Consider the following 18888-nt stretch of genomic DNA (forward strand, 5'->3'; position numbering starts at 1 on the left):
TCAGAATGCTGAGCAGTGAGTTGTCATATATACCAATTCCACTCCTAGGTATATACCCAAGAGAAATGAAAACATACATCCACACAAAAATATATGAAATGCTCATTAGAGCATTATTTATAATAGCCCAAAAGTGGAAGCAACTCTAATGTCAATCAACTGATGAATAAATAAAATGAGATATGCCATACAATGGAGTATTATTTGGCAATAAGAAAGAAATCAGTATTGATACATGCTGCAACATGGATGAAGCTTACAAACAATGTTGAGTGAAAGAAATCATGCACAAATGACCCCATCTTAAATGATTCCTTTTGAAATGTCCAGAATAGGCAAAACCATTGGAACAGAGAATAAATGAGTGGTTTTCAGGGGGTGAGGTTAGTGAGGAGTAAGGAGCAACTGCTAATAAGTATGGGTTTCTTTTTGGAGCAATGAACATGTTCTAAAGTTATAGTGAAAAAAAATAAAGTTATAGTGATAGTTATACAACCCTATGAATATACTAAAAAGTCACTTAAGTGTAGACTTTACTTTTTATTATAATTTTTTTCTTTTAAAAAATTTTAATTCTAATGTATAATACACAGTGTTACAGTGATTCAACAGTTCCATATATTACTCAGTGCTTACCTAAACTATATACTTTAAGTATATGTATGTATGGTGTATAGCACTTGGATTATATCTCAATGAAACTTTTATAATAAACCATACTGAAAACAACAAACAAACAAAAAAGCAGTGTTGTCAGGAATAGAGAAAATAGCCAGGAAGGTGGACGGGCATTCTGGGCTGGGCAGTTCCATCTCAGTAAACCTGAGTGGGACTTTTCTCCCTAAACTTCTCCCATAAAAAGCAGGTAATAGATCCTACCCTACCATTTTATTTTATTTTATTATTTTTTAAATTTTTATTTATTTATGATAGTCACAGAGAGAGAGAGAGAGAGGCAGAGACACAGACAGAGGGAGAAGCAGGCTCCATGCACCGGGAGCCCGACGTGGGATTCGATCCCGGGTCTCCAGGATCACGCCCTGGGCCAAAGGCAGGCGCTAAACCACTGAGCCACCCAGGGATCCCCTACCCTACCATTTTAAAAAGATTTCCTTCACTCAAGCTAGGAGTGCAGTTGCTTCTCCTTTAGGGGCTCTGCCCAGCTGTAATAATCAGGATAAAGATGAACTTGTTAGAAATCATCACCTCAAAGGAAGGAAGAAAACACTGCATGCTAAAATATATTGCAATAACAGAACCCTCAGTGTCACTCCAACCCCATAGAATGAAGCCCCCTGAGTCCACAGCTTTGACTGGCCCACTCAGTCCCTCCCTCTCTTTTCCCTGCAAATAGAGGTATAGGAAGTGAGTAGTACATATAGGATATTTTAGATTTAGTATTACATTCAATTCACCCTATACATTAAGCATCAGAGGATTATAATAACAATAGATGACATTTCTTGATCATAACAATCCTGTCAAATCCTTACTTGACAGGCAAAAGGAGGCTTAGAAAGATTTAGAAACCCAGGTCTTATAAATAATATAGCTGGGACTTAACTTGGGGAGGTCAGACTCCAGAGCTCAAGGTCTAAGGGGGTCCTGGAGATCATCTTGTCTAATCCCTTATCTTATGGTCAGAAAATGATGCACTCCGGCTAAAGGACTTATTCAATATGACATGGCCGGCTAGAAGCAAAGTGAAGATTCCAGACTCATGATCTTATTAAAAGTTGCCTTGATCTTTTTTAGATTCATGGTACAGATATGAAAGCAATTCCCTGAAGTCAGAGTCTCACATCTATAGTCCAGAGTTTTCTAACTTGGTTCCTAAAACCATCCCAAGTGGATGGTATGTATTGTTTTCTTAAGGGTTTCTAAGAAAGATGTTCTTAATATCTTTAGGGAGTTATACTGCTGTAGAATGTCCTCCCCCCCACCAATTTCATTTTCCCAACAGAAAGGGAATCATTGGATATGGTGTTCTCCTTCTCAGACATGTCATGTCATGTCCCTTCTCTTCCATAAATAAATAGATAGATAGATAGATAGATAGATAGATAGATGATAGATGATGATAGATAGATAGATAGATAGATAGATGATAGATAGATAGATAGATAGATAGATAGATAGATAGATAGATAGATAGATAAGGTCCCCAATTCTTAGGGTGACATTCTCAGGCCCAAACTTCTGTTCCCATCATCTCTCATTGTGTCCCTTTCCTGTTAGGAGAAGTTGGATCTCCAGAATTGGGACATTTAGTCCTTAAATCACAAAGCACAAGAAATAGAAGAGCCCTAGTGGAACTGGACTAGTCCACTATTCTTTCTCTTTGACTGTGATTCTCACCTTGGGGAGGTGGGTGAGGACAGTCCTGGCCAGGACAGGGGCAGCGCAGGTAGGGGAGAGGAGAACATGTAATGTTTGAAAAATGTATATTCAGTATTAGAAATGGTTTTATTCACGCTACTAATTAGATTTGGAAATTCCAAAATCACATTAAATGTAGATATGACAGGTCTTTTTTTTTTTTAACAGTTTGAAAGAAGATATGAGTTGAAAATGTTAGAAAACTTTACTTTAGATGCAGTTTCTCTGTTCTATGAATCCAGATAGACAGTGGAACTAACCCTAATATCAGCACCTGTATCTATTCAAGAGCCCGCTGAGGTGTGCTAAACTGTTGAATATGGGAATCATTTCCCCAAACTTTTTGAGAGCTTGTAAGTAGTGATCTTAAAATGTTATAGAATTGGAAGCAAGGAAAATTTCCTTACCTGTTCTAAAAGTAATCCAGAGTTATTAGTTTTCATCATCATATATAAGTAACTACTTATAGAATTCTTAAGTCTGGGTCAATCACTGTGGCAAATGTATTCCCCCCAAATTATCTCTTTTAATTCTTGAAATAACCCTATTTGTTAGGTGGGTGTCATTAGCACCATTTTACAGAGGAGTCTGAGGTATAAGGTATAGAGGTACAACGGGGATTCCAATTCAAGTCTCACAGCCAGTGGTCTCAGCCAAGCTGCTACTTTGTGCAGAATGTGAATGGTGACCTCTGGAATTGTGCAGTGTCTCCATTACTTCCTAGGGAGTACAACAGTAACTCACTGAGGCTGACAAATGTGAAAGGGGCATGCAGAGATCAATGGACAAGAAAACTGGACAGGTAGGTTGTAGAGCCCCTTGCATGTGGCTAAAATGTCTGCACTCTTTTTGCTTGGCAATAAAGAGCTCCTAAAGAATGAAGAGCACACACCTATCTCTTAGTAGTGTTAAGGGACAAGGAACACATGGGAAAATCAAATGGATGAATATAGCTTTTGTTCATAGTCACACAATTCCCCTGGGAATGGATGCAACCTTGTTAGCCAAAGTAGGATATTTAGTCCTGCGTGGGTTTTTATTAGCAGAATATCCCTCACAGGCATAGGTAACAGTTAATTTACATTGGGCTACATAATATGTATCTTGCCTTATTTGGAATAGGAACAGAAACTAAGTCCCTGTGTCTGGCTTGAAATGCTACTGAAATGACATTATGCCTCAAAGTAGTGTGAAGTAAACATTTTGATAACTGTTACAAGATGTTAATAAGGAAATCACACCGTAAGAAGCAATAAAAAAATGTACTTTAAAAAAAAAGATAGTTTCATACTACACTTTCCATAGATTTAGCCTGCTTATCTCATCCGTTGGTGGGGGACCAAGCTTTTGAGAGCCTAGCAGGGAAGCCCGCCTTATGTTTATTCTGCAGGAGAGAGAATTAGTTTCAACTCACTTGCAGAAGTGGATTTCAGAGGAAGGGATTTGACAAAGTTGTTAAACTCAGTGGAGGCAGAAGAGGAAAACTGGGCTGATTATGAATCTGAGCAGTGTCATTTTGAAATTCATTCTGGCCCCCAGAGTATAAATACACTTCAGTATTTTTGTTAGGATTGCCAGAAAATCAGCAAGTGTTCACTTTCTTTGGCCAACAAAAGCATGACTCTCTGTGCAAAAAATTTCTGCACATTTATAAACAAGAACATTTAGAAAATCCCCTCTTGCTGAGAGATATGACAACAGATATATTTAACTGTGCCGTAAAATAAAGCAGATACTAAGAATACCGGTAGGTTCATCAAGCACAGGAAAAGTTTTTATGTCTCGCTTCTGACACAAACGAATATACATCTTCCTATCACCCGACAAATACTTTCCCTGTTCTGTGCTGGTCTGATGAGCCATCAGCCAGGTTTTACCTTTGTGTTCTGTCAGACTTTTCAAATAAGTATTCCCAATCCAATATCTACATTTTCTCACCATTGTACCCAGGTTTTTCACCCCTGCAGGGGTCTCGAAGTGACCCCTGGCCTCCCACCCAAATTTAAGGCAAAAACTTTCCTCTCTCACAGAATCTCCAGTTGAAAAGAGGCCACTAGATGATCTCAAACCTTTTGGCAAGCTTGTCCTGTAAAGGGCCTGATGATAAATATTTTAGGCTTTGTGAGCCATTCAATCTTGCTGCAATACTCAGCCTTGCCATTACAGTGCCAAAGCAGCCACAGACAATATGTAAACTAATGAGTATGGCTGTGTTCCAATAACATTTTATTTAGGGACCCTAAAATTTGAATTGCATACATTTTCGCCTAATATTATTTCACAAAATATTATTCTTCCTTTAATTTTTAAAAATCATTTTTAAAAATGTAAAAACAATTCTGAGCTTACAAGCCATATAAAAACAGGTGGTAGAATGGATTTGCCCTTTGTGCCATGATTTGATCTAGGTCAACCTTCCAACCCAAACCAAGAGTTTCTTCCCAGCTTTGCAGCCCATCAGCCAGACTCTGTATGAAATTTCTCCAGTTATAAGAGATTCACTGCCTCAGAGGCAGCCTGCTCTAAAGCTGAGGTAAAATGACTAGACTTAGTTCTGCCTGCTAACATCACAAAGAATAAGTCAACTTCATCTTTGTGGTAACTCTTCAAATACTGAAAAGTACCTATTCTGACATCTTCGAAGTCTCCCATCGTGACAACAGTTCAGGCTTCCACTGCTGTTGCACGGCATTTTTAGTTTCCTCTCTGCTCTGGTCCGTAGAAATCCTTCTGCAAATCTGGCCCTGCACTACATTGGGGTGTGGCCCAGTTTAGGGGATAGGTTAGTAAGGCCATGTCATTCTCTGATCTGCTCACCATTGCGGCCTCTATAATGCACTTCTGAACTTCCCTGGCTCAGAACGTGATACTCATCTTTGAGATTCTTCCCCCTTGTCCTCATTACTCATGCTGCCTGATTTTCACGTGAAGCCCACATTCTCCTTCTCCTTGGATCCTTTTACCTGCCACAATGGTGGGTGTTACCAAAACTGGATCCTTACAATCTGTGATCTCTCTCACACCTGAGGTCTTAGAAAACAGATGAATTCTCATGGCGCAGCCATCCTTCTATAGGGATTATTCTCAAATTGTATCTGCAGCTTCAATCTCCTAGTATATGAGCTCTAGGTTCCTACCTTCCACACTCTTAAAAACCTTACTTTACTCTTATCCTAAGACCTTCATGCCTCAAAGCAAGTATAGCCTTATAAGATGATGATATAATAATGGTGATAACAGTAGCAATAATAGAAATAACAAGTAACATTTGTTGAGTACCTATAATTGTGCTAGGCACTATCCTGAGCTGAGGAGTAATTATCTTAACTTTTACAACAACCCATCAGGAAACTACCCTTAGCTCCCTTTTATCAGTGAGGAAATAGTCGCAGAGAAGCAAAATAATTTGGCCAAATCCATTGTGCTAATAAGTAACAGGGTTAGGATCTGAAACCTTGTATGTGTGAATCAGAGCATGTGCACTTGACCATCCTAGATGGACTTTGTTACTGTTCAGATGGTGTCACAGGTGCCTCACGTCTTCCAATGCCCTGCCCAGGAAGCTTAAAGTCAGTCTTGACCTTTCCCTGCATTCAGCCTTCCTACCCAACTTGTCACTATACTAGTAGGTTTCTTTTTCTAAACAACTGGGAGCCATTTTCTCCTTTTTTGCTCACCAGTATCCTATACCAGGGCTCTCGTCATCATCCCTTGTTGTTTACAGCAACTCTTCCTGATGGCTCTCTCTTCCTGGTATCATGGATGAGCCTGCCCAGAATATGTTTGATTAAGCTAGTTCTCTCATTTGAAAGATCCTCCCTGCCATCCACCTCTTTGCCATTCATTCACTTGGTCCACTGTGGAACTGTCCAGCCCTAACTAACCCAGAACCCTCATCCTAGGGAGGAAGGGAAGAGGGAATACTAGAATGTATTTCAACTGTCATGTAACTTAAATATTTCACATGTGTACTTCCTTTCCTGCTCCTTCTCCAGCTTTTGAGGGATCTGTGGCTAAGCTGCTTTTGGGAGGCTGAGGCATTAAGGTCCAGACCTACTTCCTCCCCTGTATGACAGACCCACCTATCTCCCCTACATGACAGGATTTCCCAAAGCATGTTCTATAATAGGTACCAGATACTCAGTATTCAAGTATGTTTGTCAAATACTGCATTCTGAGAGAGTCTCAATAAACATTAGCATAATAAATGACCTGAGAAGTCCTGCAATGACAAAAAAAATCCTACCTTCATTATCATTGTTTGCCCACCATGTAGCATATATGTTAGACCATTTTTCCACAGAATGCATATTTTTTTTTTAATTTTTATTTATTTATGATATTCACAGAGAGAGAAAGAGAGAGAGGCAGAGACACAGGCAGAGGGAGAAGCAGGCTCCATGCACCGGGAGCCCGATGTGGGACTCGATCCCGAGTCTCCAGGATCGCGCCCTGGGCCAAAGGCAGGCGCCAAACCGCTGTGCCACCCAGGGATCCCCCAGAATGCATATTGACATACCATATAACTCACTGTGGGAAATGCAATGCTGGTCTTACTTAGTTACCCCCCAGATCCCTCAAACAAACCGGCATTTTATTGCCCCATTTCTTTATTCATGGTATCTCATGACAAATGTTTATTGTGCAATTAGATGTGCAGTTCTATATATAAAGCAATATAACAAAGAGTTTGGGCTTTGGGGTTCATAAAAGCCCGAGTTTCATCAGGGCTTAGTCACTTCCCAGTAATGTCATATTGGGCAATTTATGTAACTTTTCTGAATCTCAATTTTCTTATTTGTAAAATAAAGCAGTGATTTCCATCTATCAGGATTGTATGAAAGCCAAATGTAATGTATGTATGTAAAGTATTTGGCAGAGTGCCCAGTGTAAGAATTCGCAGCAGCAAATTAATTTCTCTGTCGTCATCACCATGATCACCATGATTACCATCACAATCATCTCCATCATCACAATCACCACCATCATCATCATCACTACCATCATCATCACCATCACTACCACCTAAATAACTGGGAAAAAAGTTAAGACATCTTCAATTGGCTAACTGCCAAATTAACCACTCTTTTCTTTCCTCTTGAAAGGAAAATTTGACTTACATATCAAGGATGTGTCTTGGTTTTAGGAAGTTATTTCATGGAGTATCTCAAGTTATAAGAAGAGACAAAATGAGAAACCTCTGTTGGATGATTGCAGAGCTAAGGAAATTCATACCTAGCTTAAAAACACTCTGCAAAGAGGGGATTAATGGTGTAAGGCCAACCTGATGAGCACTCTAATGATGTACCATTGGGCTTCCTATTAATCCTTATTTGGTTTGACATTTTTATGTAACAAGCCTGAGTATGAAAAAAAATTGGAAGTGGTTAGCTAACTCAATAAATAACTGAATTAATAGTAAAAAACTTTTTGACAGGCCTTAATGCCCCCAAAAGATAAAATTTAGTAGACTTAAATATAAAGGATTATATCCATGAAAGAAAACAACAAACAAAAAAATCTTTGCACAAAGAAAAGATGAACTTAGCCATTTGCATGCTCAAAGTCGAAGGGGGGCTAATAATTAAACACAGCTTATAGAAAAAAAGTAATCAAATTAGCAGGCATTCAGAGCAGGATAATGACCCAAGTGCAAGAAGGGAGGTGTTCAGAACAGACTAGGGAGCTTCATTTTTAAGAGGGATATTGAAAAATGCTATGTTTTGACAATATGGGGAATGTCCAGCCTCAAGAGAACCAAACAAAGGAAGACAATTTCTATTATTCCCCCGGGAACGACAGGTGGAATTTATAAGGAGGCAGATTTCAGTTTGATTTAAGGAAGAATTTTAAAACAAATTGAATTCCATCAACATAACAGGCTCATTAAAATGAAGTGAACCCTGTCTTTGAAAGTTTTTAGCAAAAACTAGGTAAGAATTTACAATGGAGAGATTTCTACATTTGGTGGATGACAGGGGTATATATCATAACCTCTGAAACCTCATCAATGATAATGTTCATAGTTGTGTCTGGCAAAAGCCTTCCCAACCACTAAGGTTCTGAAGCCTTTGGTCATCCTTAAGGGCAATGTGCCTGGTGCTCTCTCCCTTCCTCTCATGGCAAACACAGACCTTGCTTCTCATGCATCATGGAATCAAACTAGTTACTATTGAGTATCTATTCTATGCTATTCTATTATCTTCCTTAAATGTCCCAACAACCATGTAAAGATAAAATTATCCCATTTTACAGGTAAGAAATATGAAGCTGAAATTAGTTTATGTCACTTACTTGCCCAGAGTTCTATAGTAAATAAGTTGTAGACCCGGACTCAAATCCAGATGTTAGGAATAGAATCATACTCTTTCCACTACCCCATGACAGTCCTCTCACCATGATCTCTCACATGATTGCTGATGCTTTACATTGCCTTTTTTTGGTATATATTTATTCCATATTTTAGGTCTTATATGCTTTGAACTAGATTATAAATTCCTTGAACAAAAGGGCTATGTCTTGCTTTTCTTTGTATTTCCAATAGCACTTATTTCAACAACTGTTAACATCAACTAGCATTATGCATTCATAAGTCCTTATTTATTGAGCATCTATTATATAACTGGCACTTTGCAAAGAACTAGACATATAGCAGTGAACAAGTTTTAAAAGTTTCTAAGGATGAAAAGCAAATGAGTCAATAGTTTTCCTGACTTTCAAGGTGAGACATGACTAAGAGAAGACAGAAGTTGGGTATGACCAGGGTAAGAAGGTCTTAGGCAGAGAGAACAGCAAGTGCAAAGGACATGTGGAGAAGACTAACTCTGTATGTCCAAGAACAGACTAAAGGTCAACGTGGTTGGAACGGAGTCAGAGAGAGGGGTGGCTGGTGTAAAGTTAGGGTGACGTAGATGGTCATAATCATGCATGGTCTTGGCATTTTGGATTTTATTCCAAATGCAAAGGGAAGCCATTGGGGGATTTTCAGCAGGGGGTGACCTTATCTGCTTTATGTTTATAAAAGATCACTCTGGGTGCTGGGTGGAAAATGAATTACAGGGTATGCAAGCATAAAAGTAGTACTGAAGGTGAGTGCAATGGTGGCCAGTGGGAGCAGGTGAAATACTAAGGAGTGGGCCAATTCAAATATATTTGTCAGTGAAGAAAATGGGACTTGCTGATAGTTTGGATTTTAAGGGTTTGGAAAAAGAGTAAAATCTAGGAGTCCTAGGTTGTTAGTCTGAGCACTTGGGTAGATGCTAAGATGAGGAAGAAAACGGGTGGTACATGAATGGAGGGGTGGAGATGTCAATACTATAGTTCTATTCTGATCACATTTGAGCTGCCTTTTAGACATTGTTAGAATGGAAGCTTTGTAAGGCCAATGGCTCTGTGTGTCTTGTTCTGTGCTGAACCCCCAGGCACAAATCAGCACCTAGTATATAAGATGGTACTCAATAAAATCTTGTTGAATGAAAAATGCCAAGGGGAGGCATTGAGAAGGCAACTGAAAAAAAAAAAAAAAAAAAGAGAGAAGGCAACTGGATTTATGAATGTTTAAATCTCTTGCGCAAATGTAGATTCTTGGCAAAGCATAATTACATTCCTCTTTGGCTCCTACATTTGCAGTAAAGATCTCTGAGAGAATGGTTTTTTAAAGAGTTGAATTAAATGTCCTAATAGGGTCATTTAATGCAGAACTGGAGAGAGGCTCAAAATCCTAGTCTCTGATTAAAGCCTACCTGGTCTTCCCCACAGTTTCAGTGTCATTGAAGTGATATATGTGATGGCAAAGAACAGTGTGCTTTGAATAGACACTGCCTCTCTGAGTCATGTTTACTATTTGTAATAATAATAATAATAACAATAATTAACAGCAACAGCAAGAAAAATACTTCTCACATACATTAAAATTCTTATTTGTGCATCTGTTAATTTCCATTGATTTTATTCTTATTTCTACAGGTCCCAAGCTTGAAGTACTGACTTGATGCCTGCTTTAAACAGAATAAAAGAGGCCTCCAATGGTCAACTGCAAGTTCTCATTTTGGGTTGGTTAAATCCTAGAGACATAATGGGAGCTTTAAGAAGTGTCACTAAGGGGACACCTGGGTGGCTCAGTGGTTGAACGTCTGCCTTCAGTTCAGGCATGATCCCAGAGTCCCAGGATCAAGTCCCATACAGGGCTCCCCTTGAGAAGAAGACTGTTTCTCCGAGAGGCTATGTCTCTGCCTCTCTCTCTGTCTCTCTCATGAATAAATGAATAGAATCTTTAAAAAAAAAGAAACTTAAAAAAAAAAAAAAAAAGAAGGGACACTAAGAATGAAAATATCCGGTCATAGTAACAAAACAGTTTAAATATTTAAGATTTCAAACCAAGTTCTCCACTGCAGCATAAGTACCAAAGAATGAAAAAAAAAAAAAATGCAGAAAGAAAAAAATAAGGAAGAGGAAAAATAAAAAGAAGACAAGCAAGTAAGCCACCGCATTTATTAAAACTTACTTTGGCCAATTCTCAACTAGCTGCAGTAATGGATGACCCCAAAGACAGGAATCAGTGTCGTCCTATTTGCTTTGGGACACAGCTTTGTTCTCTTTGAATTCCAGTGGGGCTAATGGTCTAGAGCAGTGATTCTCAACCATAGGTGGCATCAGAATTATCTTGTGGAGCTTTTGAAAAATACAGATCCCTGAGCCCACCACATATCCATGGAGTCAGAAACTCCTGGGGGGTAGGCTGCAGGCATGTGCATATTTTGAAAATAATTCTAATTCCTTGCCTTTATTTGACTGATCAGTGAAAAACCACTGTTCAAGGAAATTGCATTAGATATTTAAAGAATGAGTACAATTATCCATATGATCTCACTCATATGTGGAATTTAAGAGACAGAACAGAGGATCATAGGGGAAGAGAGGAAAAAATAAAACAAGGTGAAATCAGAGAGGTGACAAACTATAAGAGACTCCTAATCACAGGAAACAAACTGAGGGTCACTGGAGGGGAGGAGGGTGAGGGAATGGGGTAACTGAGTGATGGACATCAAAGAAGGCATGTAATGTAATGAACACTGGGTGTTATAGAAGACTGATGAATCACTGACTTCTACCTCTGAAACTAATAATACATTATATGTTAATAATTGAATTTAAATAAAATGAAAAAAGAAAGAATAAGCACAGGCATGGTGTGTGGCAGCCCTTGTCCACCACCTTCTCCTGCTGTCCCCGCACTGTGCACAGACTCCCTCCCCCCTGTTATTTTTGGAAGTACATACAGATAGGACCTAAGATTTTGAATTTCAAAAACCATCCCTGTTGGGGTATAGGTTTCATGCAATATAGAAGTAGGGAATGAAAAAGAAACATGACAGAGATGGTATGGTGAAGAGAGGAAGATAAAGAAATAAAGTAAAACCTGGATTTATTTTTTGCATACTACATTCTCAGGCATCTGATACCTCAAGGTCTTTAAAAGCCAAAGACCTAAAATCCCCCTTCTGTTTGATCCTGTGGAAATAACAAAGTATTCTAATGTTCTTCTGGGACAATATTCTTGGACACCTCAAGATAGGATTATCTTCTCCATGTCAAGGAGCACAGCCTTCGAATTCAAAGGAGATACCACATTTTCAATATCAGGAAGTGAGCACATGTATTAAAGTCAGCAAAAAGGTTAAATTCAACAAAGAGGTTAAATTCATTATATATGTTGAAATCATAAAGAATATTTTGAGTCCTCCTATGAAGAAAATGGCTTTTTTTCATATAAGAGAACTAAATTGAGGAAAAAAGGCTCCTTAGCTTTTGATTTAATAGCACCAGGTAGACGATCCAAGAACATTAGCTTCGGAAACCAGATCAGCTGGATTCAAATCCTAGTTCAAATTCACACGTCATTTAATTAGCTTCTCTGTGCTTTAGTTTTCTCATCTGTTAAATTGTGTGGGGCGGCGGGCGGGGGGAAAACAGTTATTATAATAAAAGAAATGGGATTCGTTATTACTCGTTATTTTAGTTTTAGGTTTGTTTGTTTTGTAACCAACATTGAACCATTTGTGTCTTAGGTCCTCATGCTTTACAACACACATTATCTCTCTGAACATTCATATAACCCAGATGAGGTAGGTACTTTTATTATTCCCATCTAGAGATGAGGGATTAGAGAGTTAGCTTGAGGTTCTGCAGCTGGGAATGGTGGATTAGACCCCAGGCAGGCCTATCCTAGAGCTGCAGCCTGAATGATGATGCACGGTGATGCTGCTCTTCATTCCCAGCCCTGTTGTTCATTGACCATTACTGTGAATGAGTAGAGTCCTGTGAGTGCTGATTGCCAAGAACTGCCAATCACAATTTGCTGTCAATCAGCTCCAGGACAGATTAGCCTCTACTAATAACACTACTCTTAGAATACTGCCCTACACAGCTGAGTCCTTGTGGTTTAACTGCCTACTCTATTTTTTGGTCCAGAAATTTCTGGACTAAAATTTCTGTTAACTCGGGAATGTGTGCTGAAATGTTCTGGAGAATGAATGTAGTATCTACTTTCAGAGGTGCCCCTAGGAAGATGTGCTTTCCCAAGGAGAAATCTGGTTTTCCACAGTGAGCTGAAATTTCCCTTACCCTGAGGGTGCTTCATTAGCAATGCACCCCAGGAGTATTCAGATATGAGGAAGAAGTTTGTATAGCAGCCCTAAACAGATGATTTACTTGGCTGTCTGCATAAAAGGAGGGGAGAAAAGCTTTGATAGGAATTTTTTCTAACATGATTGAATATACAGATTTAAAAAAAAAAAAAACAGTATTTTTTTCCAAAATATTTCAAATGAAGAATATATTTGGGCATGAGGACACTCCCCCACCCTATTCCCTGCCATTATCATATGTCATGCATTTTCCTTACTGTGCAGAAATGGTCTCTCCTTGGCTATGATGGAACATACTTTTAGATGTTGGAAAATGCCAAATTGATCACCACTTATGAAATATATAAAGGATTCTGGCTGAAAGGACCCAGGCCAAAACAGTTCTCTGGCCAGACGGTTTACTTATTCTTGTGATTCTCTCCCAGAGAGTTAAGCTGCACCTTGGCATTCTTCATAGAGGGGATGGCCTTTAAGCCATTGAACTGAAATCTAGTGAAACCTACCCAACAGAAGGAACAAGTAAGAAGTTAGTGTCACTTTGGGCTACCTGCATTCGTGTGGCTAAAGAAGCAAGTTGATGCCTGCTTAGGTTTACCAGGAAAAGGTCACCTGGGACAAAGAGCTAAGTGGAATCCCTCCAGGGTATTCTGGGGGCTTGGAACAACTGTGAGCTCATGGGCTCATGGCCTTCCCCTGGACCACCTGATCCAAAAGAGGAGCCCAGATGAATGCTCTTGCTAAAAACTACTCTGAGCAAAAACTATTCAGACCACAGGGAAAAGTGAACCTGCTAATTGCCTTTTGAGCTGAAAACCAGTCTCCAGTCAGCGAAATCAACTATCTATTACACAAAAGATCATCTGGCAATGGTGTGGGCAGTGGTGGTTATAGAGCCAAAAATTCACTTTTTTGGTAGGTCCTGAGGCCCAGCTGTAGAGGCAGCCCACGGCGAGTTCCAACTTCCAAGGCCATCAATGGGTGCACAAGAAATAAGACAAGAAGCAGAGGCCATATTAAAGATATTAAAGAGGCATAAGATTTGAGAACCAGTGACTCAGAAATTCAATCCCACAACACCACCCACCTGCCATGTTCCACCACCATCCCCAGGGGTGGTGGGGGAAGAAAGGCATGAGAACAAAGGAAGTAAGGATGATTTTCAATCTTTAATAGCTTCTAGTTATGTCTTAGCTCATGTGCTAAAGTATGCAATCACTTCAGGGAAGTTATCTACAAAAGCACACCTCTCTGTCTCCTCTAGAAAAGATAAATGGCTCTGGAATTTATTCTAAAAGAAATGAAAAACAAAAAAACCTGTAGGATCAAAAGGAATCTGCACTAAAGGCAGAGGCTGGATACTGGAAGAGAGTAGGGGGAAAACCCCCCAGGATGATTGGAGACTGTCAAAGTAAGAGACTTTGTGGGTGGTCAGGATGTAAGGTTGCTCAACCTGAAAAAAGAAAGAACGCTGGTGTTTCTCGGAGACTTATTAGATCAAGAGTATGAATGAAGAGAGACGTCCAGATCAAAAGGGTTCAGGAAGACCTGCCTTCCAAATCAAGCAAAGTAGGACTGAGTTTATCCAAATACACCCCCCAGCCCCACCTCTGCTATCCGACTACCACTGGCTTCAGGGCTGACCCCCAGCATCTTCCATTTAGTTGCAAGGATAAAGAGTTGACTGTTTTGAAGAGGTTACTCTGATGTGCACCAGTCCTGATGTTGTGCAGAATGGGGAACGGAGAGAAACACTGCTTTCCAACCCAGAATCTAAACTGATTTTGAATGATTTATCTCCTGGCCCTCCTTAATGTAAGCCATTTTCTTCAGTTATTTTTATGATTGTACTTTGAATTGCATTTTAACCATATTTTCCTAAGAACAAATGTTATGCAACATTGCCCAAAAGGCATCAGGGGTTTTCTTTCCTTTCCCCACATTACAGTTAAGTCATTGGGTAAAGAGTTGTTAGAATCTGGGAAACTTCTGGGTCAGAATAATATTCTATTGATGATCAGGAGCAAGCTTCCTCCCTACACAATAAGTCTTGCTCATAATATCAACTGGCTGTCTTCTTAGTCTGGAATATTCTCCCTTTCCTGTGATGTCCCCCCTCTATCCCAGCCATACCTCAAGGTCCAGCCCCAACCTCCAAAGCCGAGCAGAGAGGGCTCTGATCACCCACCTAGACACCTCAGCTCCCACATCTGTGCCACTCACACTGCACGGACTTTCTGCCTTTTTTGGTAGTGATTTGTGCCTGACTACAATTTAAGACTGGTAGCTTCTGGCAGCCGCAGACTGTTACTCATTTTCCTCAGTGCTTATCCACCATGGTGCCCTGTTTCTGAGAAGTGCTGAAAATATGTTAACTGAATAATTGAATGCATAAATAAATGCATTTACCTCTCCCCTAAGCAACTAGCACTCCTGCCATGGAGCTAATATTCTCTATCTTGTCTTTGAGATTCTCCAGCATTCCAAGCAATATATATATCTTCCTTCCACTGAGGAAAGTGCATTTATTTTGTGTATCCGATTTTGACAGAACCAAAGTATGGTCTTATAATGTTGTAGATTTTTTATCATATACTGATAATTTCTTAAACGAATATGTTTGACACAGTGAAAAAAAAGAGAAGGTTATAGCATAGGAGGTACTCAATAAATAAGTCTTAAATGATGAATGAATGAATGAATGAATGAATGATAAAGGAGATTAGATAAAAATAGAAACAGAAAGAGGAATAGAAAAAGAATAGACAGGCAGCCCCAGTGGCTCAGTGGTTTAGCGCTGCCTTCAGCTTGGGGCATGATCTTGGAGACCCGGAATCGAGTCCTGCATCGGGCTCCCTGCGTGGAGCCTGCTTCTCCCTCTGCCTGTGTCTCTGCCTCTCTCTCTCTCTCTGTCTCTCGTGAATAAATAAAAATCTTTAAAAATAAAGAAAAAAAGAAAAAGAATAGAATGTACAGGAGACTTAGAAAGGAAGTGGGAAGAGAGAAAAGAGAAAGGAGATTCAAGATTGATTAAATTCTCAATCAGCAATTCTGGTTTTACTACAAACTTGGGTAATTTAACAAGCAGAGAGGAGAGGCAAGGAAGTGTGTTAGAAGAGAGTAGACTGTGAAGACAGATATCTGGATTCTGACATTCACTTGGCCACTGTGTGACTTTGACCAAGTGACTTAACCTCTCTGAGATGCACTGGTATTTTTTTTTTTATTTTTTATTTTATTTTTTATTTATGATAGTCACAGAGAGAGAGAGAGAGAGAGAGAGAGAGAGAGAGGCAGAGACATAGGCAGAGGGAGAAGCAGGCTCCGTGCACCGGGAGCCTGACGTGGGATTCGATCCCGGGTCTCCAGGATCGCACCCTGGGCCAAAGGCAGGCGCCAAACCGCTGCGCCACCCAGGGATCCCGTTATTTTTTTTTTTTTTTTTACATTTTATTTTGAAGTAATTTTAGACTTACAGAAAAGTTGCAAAAATAGTAGAGTTCCTGTATACAGTTCACCCAGCTTCTCCTAATGTTAGCCTCTTTCATAGCCATAGTACCATTGTCAAGACAAGGAAATTAACATTGATCCTCTAATACAAAATAAACCATATGCCTTATGAGAATTTCACCAGTTGCCCCATTAATGTCTTTTTTTTCTAGCCCTGTATCCAGTAGGATCCCCCACTGCATTTTGTTGTCATGTCTCTTTGTCTCCTCTAGTCTTTGGTAGTTTTTCTCAGTCTGTACCTTTCATGACCTTGATACTCTTGAAGAGTAGAATATCCCTCAACCTGGGGTTGTTGGATGGTTTTTTCCCCCATGATTAGATTTAGGTTATGCCTTTTTCTTTTCTCTTTGTGTCAAGAACATCATAGAGATGATGTCACGGTCTTCTTAGTGCGCCACAGCAAGAGTTAACATGTCAATATGTCTTATTACTGGTTGTGTTAATCATGAGCACTTACTGAAGGTGGTGCCAACTGGGTTTTTCCACTGTTCTATTTTTCCTTTTGTAATTAATAAATATTTTATGGAGAGATACTTTGGCTTTTTATTTATTTTTTTGTTTCCTTAAGTAATCTCTACATCCAATGTGAGGCTTGAACTCATGACCCAGAGATCAACAATTAATTGCTCTACCAACTGAGTCAGCCAGGTGCCCCTTGTGGCTCTGAATCACATATCTTGTTTCTCATCATATTTTTGCCCAATAATATTAGCATTCATCAGTGGTTCTTGTATGTAACAATTTATTGCTGGTGGTCCTAAAAGCGATTTCCTATTTCTTTCATACCTCTACATTTAAATTTGATTCTTTTATAACTAAGAGTTTCCCCTCCCCTCCCCCTGATGAATTTATTCATTTATTTTTATCAGTATGGGACTCAAGAATACTTATTCTATGAACTATAATCCAATACTATCATTATCTGTTTTGTTACTAAGGTTTCACTTCCTTTGTCTGGGAATCAGGGATAATGGTAACAGCCTTACACAACTATCATGAGGATTAAATAGGATTTAAAAATGTGAAAATGGCCAGTCCAGAAGACTTAGTAAATAAATGCTAATTCCTTTCTTCTCTTTTCTTTATAGAAAGTAAAGCCACACTACTTTGAAGGCAAGACTCTTCTAAATAAACAAAAATCTTAAGAATTCTCTTTTAACGTAATGCAGCCTTTCTGCACTAAGGTATATAAAGCAATTAGTATTTAGCTAGCTCAGAGTTACCTACTAGAGGTCGTCTTGGATCTGCCTGTGACTATAAAAAACTGATTTTTAATCAGTATCCATAATTTGTATGAAAATAGATGCTTGAGAATACTTGAAAACAGACTGTTCTCTTAAGTAGTTTAAGTGTTTTCCCAGAAGTCTTGTTTATGTTCTGAAGCTGCTTAGCTAAACTATTTTCAGCGATAGTCCAAAGCATACCTCAACTCAGCTGTGCTTTTGTATCATCACTAACTCTGAATTAGTGAAATCACTGCTTCATCTTTGATTCCTGAGGTTATGGGAGTGAATAGAAGAAACTGAAATTTTCTTTCCGCAAAATTAATTTAAAATTAGATTTTAAAAGTTCAAGCAAGGCAAATTTCAGGTAGAATTTAAAATCACCACAACAATGGACAAGGGTAAGGTCCTAAGGCTGTGAGAGTGAGTAGATCTGGAAGTTTAAAGCAATACACAATATATGGTAAAATCCACAAAACACTCAATGTTCTGGAACTTCCATTTTCCATCCTGCTTTTATTAGTAGGGAAAATCAAGAAAATCAGATTTATTTTAAAAAGCAATGTAAGGGTAGTGTGGTTCACAGGCTCTCAAGTGGACTCCCAGAGAATCTGTCTTGCTCAGTTTGGAGTGGGATGAGATGCCAGCGTTTCACATGAGCCTGATAGTGGTAGAAGTATAGTAGTTTGCAGCCCAGGCTCTGGGTTCTGACTATGTAGGTCTGAATATCACTATTGCTACCTATCATCTATGTAACTTTGGGCAAATGACTTCATCTTCTCGTGCCCTAGTGTCTTTATTGGTAAGATGGGCTTAATGAGAGTATCTGTCTTCCAGGGTTATGAAGAACAAATAAATGGTACATGTAAAATGATGAGCATGACAATGCTAGATGGTATCAGCGATTCCTATGGATAACAGATCTTCCTTTGAGGAATGGTGTTTGGGGCATGTCTGGACACAGAACTGCTTGGGCTCAGCCTCTAAAACTTTTTGGATCCATTGGGCCTTATCAAGGTCACTGACATTTACTACCACCATTGTGCTCATGATCGGCAGGCTATGGAGGCTGCAGGGTGAGCTGCCATAGTTGGAAAGGGTCTAAGTAACAAACTGGATTGACCCTCCATCCA

At 39.3% G+C, this 18888-nt stretch overlaps 1 protein-coding gene across 8 annotated transcripts in view; it reads right to left on the bottom strand.

Moving 5' to 3' along the window:
* PLCE1 (phospholipase C epsilon 1) overlaps nucleotides 1-18888 on the bottom strand; it is a 321197-nt gene that overhangs the window by 115945 nt on the left and 186364 nt on the right. The gene's annotated exons all lie outside the window — the stretch shown is intronic.

The sequence above is a fragment of the Canis lupus genome, chromosome 29, assembly GCF_048164855.1.
Source record: "Canis lupus baileyi chromosome 29, mCanLup2.hap1, whole genome shotgun sequence".
NCBI lineage: Eukaryota > Metazoa > Chordata > Mammalia > Carnivora > Canidae > Canis > Canis lupus.